Raw genomic sequence first — 6000 nt, 5'->3', positions numbered from 1 at the left:
CTTCCGCCTCGACCCATTTAGTGAAGTAGTCTATGCTGATGACCAAGAATTTCAGCTGTCGAATCGCCGTTGGGAATGGGCCCATGATATCAAGTCCCCATTGTGCGAACGGCCAAGGTGTCGTCATAGGTGTCAGTTCTTCGGACGGCTGCCTGATGAGATTGCTGAACCTCTGGCATTTGTCGCAAGACTGGACATAGGCTTGCGCATCCTTCATCATTGCAGGCCAGTAGTATCCTGCTCGGATCAACTTATGCACAAGTGATCGTGCGCCCGAGTGGTTCCCGCAGATACCCTCGTGTACTTCTCTCATCACGTAATCTGCTTCCTCTTGGCACAAATACCTCAGGTACGGCCGAGAGAAACCCTTTTTATATAGGACGTCCTTTATCAGCACGAACCGTGATGCCTGGACTTTCAGCTTTCTTATGACACCCTTCTCCTCTGGTAACACCCCAGCCTTTAGGTAGGAGATCAATGACGTGGTCCAGTTATATTCAGAGTTCACCACCTGCATATTTGCTTCGTCATCGATAAGTGAGGATATTTGGACGAATGATAATACCTGTTCGGGAACTAGCATGAATTCGGCTGATGCAGCTTTTGCTAGGTGGTCAACCCATTCGTTCTCTTCTCTTGGGATCTGAATGAATTCGACTTCGAGGTTGCTGATTCGGTACTTCACTTCTTCTAAATACCTCTTCATTCTATCGTTCTTGCACTCGTAGTCGCCATTGATCTGACTCGTTACCACTTGTGAATCGTAGTGGACAATTATGTTTTCTGCTCCCGCGGCCTTTGCAAGGTCTAGCCCTACGACCAAGGCTTCATACTCTGCCTCGTTGTTGGTTGTTGGGAAATCCAGTCGGATCATGCATTGTATCTTGTCCCCCTGCGGAGTTTGGATCACTACTCCAGCTCCTCCGGCTCGTCTGTTTGAGGATCCGTCTGTATAGATATTCTACTGTTCTTTCTCTTCTACCAACTGGTCTTCCCCGAGTGTGAACTCGGCGATGAAGTCAGCTACTGCCTGTCCTTTTATGGCCGTCCACGGGCAGTATTGGATGTCGAATTCGCTTAGCTCTATTATCCACAAAGCCATTCTTCCTGCTGCTTCTGGGCTATTCATGGCTTTTCTCAGTGGCTTGTCCGTTAAGACAATGATTGTATGCGCCTGGAAGTATGGCTTAAGTCTTCGCGCAGTGATTACTAACGCGAAAGCCAACTTCTCCATCTGAAGGTACCTCTCTTCTGCTCCACGGAGTGCACGGCTGGTAAAGTAGACGGGTTTCTATATTCTGTCCTCCTTCCTCACCAAAGCTGCGCTTACTGTGGCATGCAAGACTGCCAAATAAAGGTAGAGTTCTTCACCTTGCACGGACGGACTGAGCAGCGGTGGAGACGAGAGATACGTCTTTAAGTCGTTGAAGGCCGTTTGGCATTCATCCGTCCACTCAAATGATTTTCTTAGAGTGCGGAAGAATGGTAAACATCTATCCGTCGCCCTTGAGACGAACCTGTTTAGAGCTGCGATCTTTCCATTTAGACTTTGGACCTCCTTAACCGTCCTTGGTGGTTCCAACTCCATTATGGCCCGTACCTTCTCCAGGTTGACCTCTATTCCTCTTTGGGATACCATGAAACCCAAGAATTTTCCCGCCGTTACTTCGAATGCGCACTTGTTCGAATTCAGCTTCATGTTGAACGATCAGAGTGTATCGAATGTTTCTTTGAGGTCGTCTAGGTGATCTTCTTCGTGCATACTTTTAACCAACATGTCGTCAACATAAGCCTGAACGTTCCTGCCGATCTGATGTGCAAACATCTTGTTCATTAGCCTTTGGTATGTTGCTCCAGCATTTTTGAGTCCAAAAGGCATCACCTTGTAGTAGAATAATCCCTGGCTTGTGAAGAAAGAGGTCTTCTCTTGATCAGATTCGTCCATCCTGATCTGGTTGTAGCCAGAGAAAGCGTCCATGAAGCTTAGAAGCTGGTGTCTTGCAGTCGAATCCACCAGGGTATCTATCCGTGGGAGCGAGTAGCTGTCATTGGGGCAAGCCTTGTTGAGGTCTGTGAAATCTACGCACATCCTCCAATTTCCATTGGCCTTTTTAACCATAACGACGTTCGCCAACCAGTTGGGATAGTATACTTCCCGAATGAAACCTGCCCCCAGTAACTTCCGAACCTCCTCGGCTATGGCCTTGTCCCGCTCCTGGGCGAAGACTCGTTTCTTTTGCCAGATTAGAGGGAAGGAGGGCGACACATTCAGCCTGTGGACCATGACTGAAGGGTCGATTCCTGGCATGTCTTCATAACTCCAAGCGAAGACGTCTTGGTTATTTCTTAGGAAAGTCGTGATCGTCTGGCGTACCGGCCAACTGGCTAGTGTGCCAATTTTAGTCATTCGTTCAGGCCGCGTGTCGTCAAGTCTTACTTCTTCTAGCTCTTCAACTGGCTCTGCTAATGCTCGCTGCTTCCCAATACACATCGTCTGTTGCTGATCCTCCATCTCTAACATGGCAATATAGCATTCTCGTGCTGCTACTTGATTTTCCCGCAGTTCTCCTACCCCATATTCCGTCGGGAATTTGATCATCAGGTGGTATGTTGAAGTTACCGCCTTCTAGGAATTGAGAGTGGGTCGCCCGAGGATGGCGTTGTAGGCGGACGAGCAGTCGACTACGAGAAACGTTATCTCCTTAGTGATCTGCTGAGGATAGTCACCTGTCGTCACAGCTAGTGTTATTGCACCCAAAGGGAACACCTTCGTACCCCCAAATCCCACGAGTGGGGCATTCGTTGGGGACAACCGTTCCCTGTCAATCCTCATTTGTTGGAATGCTGGATAGTACAGGATGTCTGCTGAGCTGCTGTTGTCGACGAGGACCCGGTGCATGTTATAATCCCCTATCTGCAGGCTGACCACTAACGCGTCGTCATGAGGATGGTGAAGTCTCCGAGCGTCATCCTCTGAAAATTTTATGACGGGGTTATCTATTCACGGCATCTTTGGTATGGATCCTGTGAGTTGGACGCTATGGACCATCTTGAGGTAGGTTTTGCGGGCTTTCTTGGAAGATCTGGCTGTAGCTGTGCCCCCTACGATCATTCTTATGTCCCCTATCGGTGGTCTAGGGTGCTCGTTCTCCCGTCGTGGGGCCTGTTCCTCCAATGTATCAGTTCTTTCCCTACTGACGAACCTCTGTAGCTTCCCCTGCCTAATTAGGGCCTCAATCTGCTGCTTTAGGTCATAGCAGTTGGCTATGTCGTGCCCGTGGTCTCGGTGAAAGCGACAATACTTGTCTCTCGGTCTTTTGTTGGGGTCTCCCTTCAACTTTCCAGGGAAAGTCAATGCTCCTTCATCTTTGATTTGCATCAATACTTGGTCGATCGGGGCGGTTAACGAGGTGAAATTGGTGAATCTTCCAGTGGGGGGTTTGGAGCGCTTTTCATCACGTTGATCCCCAGTTCTAGCGACTTTTCGCCCCTATCCTGTCGCGTGTCCTCCTGCCTCTCTCTCTTCTTAGGCTTTTCCTCGCGGGCCAGCAATGCATCCTTTGCATTCATGTACTTGGTAGCCCTGTAGAGAACGTCCGTCATGGTCTTTAGGTCATTCTTGTACAAGGAAAACAAGAACTTACCCTTCCGTAGCCCGCTAGTAAATGTGGCTACGAGTATCTTATCGTCAGCTTCGTCAATCGAAAGGGCTTCTTTGTTGAAACGAGTTATGTAGGCCCGCAGCGTCTCGTCTTCTCACTGCTTGATGCTCATTAAGCACGCGGTGGACCTTTTGTACCGATGTCCGCCTATGAAGTGTGAGATGAACTGGGCGCTCAACTCCTTGAAAGTATTGATGGAGTTTGGTGTCAACCTGCTGAACCAAACCCTCGCAGGCCCCTTCAGCGTGGTCGGGAACGCCCTACACATGATCTCGTCTGGTACCCCCTGAAGGTGCATCAGGGTCTTAAAGGTCTCTAAATGATCGAGGGGGTCCTTGACCCCGTCGTAGCTTTCGATCTAGGGCATTCGGAACTTTGGTGGCAAGGGGAATGAATTGAAAAACGTGGTGAATGGTGAGTCGGTTCTGTTCACTAAATCGTCGAGATCAGAAGATACTCGTCCCTTGAGGGCATTCATCATGACCTCCATCTGCTCTTTCATCGCCTGCATCTCTGCGATGATAGGTGGAGGGGCAAAATCCATGAGAGACGGAAGGCTTACGTTTTGCCACTCCGGTCGGCTTGGGGCGTTGCTGCCCTCTGGCCTCTCCTGCTCCCTTCGCTCGGCACTGTTACCTTCCTGGTTTTGCTCCTGAAGGTTAGGTCCTGCATCCCTTTGGCGTAGCTGCTCCTCCAAGTCATGGTTCTGCTTTGTGAGTCGTTCTACTGCTGTCATGAGAGTCTGGACCTGCCTTTCTAATGCAGTAGATCTCGATGGCTCGTCTTCTTGAGCGTTGTTGGTGGTAGCCATCGAGCGAGTGAATACCATGCGACTCTTGTGTCCGGGAGGCGATAATCTAGCCCAAATTCTTTGCGTTCCCACAGACGGCGCCAACTGATGATGCTGTAAAATCACCAGTGAGCTACACAATTCACGCTCGCTCAAGCTTACAACCTGCAAGAAGAAATAAGTGATCTCGCCGAGGGCACCGGTGTGGTGTCGGCCAAATACCCTCCGACGATCAAATTAGAATTGTTCTCAACTCTAGAGTGCTAGAGAGGGTAAATTATGTGTACCTTGATTTGCGAGGGTATTGAGGCTTTTATAGTAGTAGGTTGACCTCTCCTCCTTGATATGGAAATCTTTTCCTTATAGGAATCCTCTTGAGTAATTTCAAACGTGATGGACAAGACATTTCTTTGTAGAGGGGATTAACGCACGTATCTTCCGGAATGCTCTTTACGCTAGGTTTCTGATTTCCTTGAAGACCCTACGTGTGCGACAAGAATATGGAACTACTCTAGGCCACTAAGCTCTACTGTTGCCGGCCCATGGGCTTGGATCTGTCAGGCCCAATGCGGTGAAAGTCCATTGCGCTAAATTTTGCCCCTTCAGTTAGCTATGTTTACTAGTTCTTTATTTGATTAATCTCTGGCATGGTGTTTCACTAACAGCATCTCATTACGAAGTTCATATTACTAATAACGTTCTGTATTTCTTTACACTTATGTGTCTTTTGTACATAATGTAGTCTTGTTGTGCTAAGATATTTCTTTACTTATGCAATGATATACTGCTACCCCACTGTTCCTTGCTGCAGCTGCCGATGTTGCCAACTGCGGTGGCGGCTGCTGGCTGCTGATAGTAATAATAGATTCCAACAGATTCATATGGGAGGTACTTCAAATCTGTCCTACTTCTTTCTTACATCTACACCTAGTGAAATTAATGCAATTTTTGGTTTTTGACACTGTTAATTATGGTCAAACAGGATTCCATTGTTTTGAACTTAAAGGAAGCAAAATTTCAGCTATTGCTAGTTGTTGGACTTGAGAACAACTGACCACCATATTCTATCACAAATAGCCATGGAATTAAATACTACTAAGCTAGCCAATTAGACTAAAGGGTTTCGGTATAGTCATGGCAAAAGCACAATAGAACAGAATTACTTAAGCCATCTGAAATCTTCATTTGAGCACATTTCGGATTTGCTAAGCACTATACTACTATGGAATACTCTTAAAGCATCTTGTTGCAACTAGCAACATTGATAACACCTATAATATACACAAAATTTCTGGATATTCCTGGCAATAATAACCAAATCTGTATAAAAATAAGTAGATGGCACTCAATGAAAATTTCCCCAAACCTAAATACGCATTGCCACCCACAATTACTTTCACCAAACACAGGCACAAACAGCTAAATAATCCTCCTTCCTATATACATTATATAGTACAAAAACACAGCAAAACTATTACTATTTGAAACCATTGCATTCTCTCTAGCCACTACTGATGTTAATTTGAAAAATGGTAGGGCAAAAACTAA

Source organism: Quercus robur, chromosome 11, assembly GCF_932294415.1.
Source record: "Quercus robur chromosome 11, dhQueRobu3.1, whole genome shotgun sequence".
In the NCBI taxonomy this organism is placed as follows: domain Eukaryota; kingdom Viridiplantae; phylum Streptophyta; class Magnoliopsida; order Fagales; family Fagaceae; genus Quercus; species Quercus robur.
The sequence above is the reverse complement of the archived record's forward strand: the minus strand, read 5'-3'. Positions refer to the sequence as shown.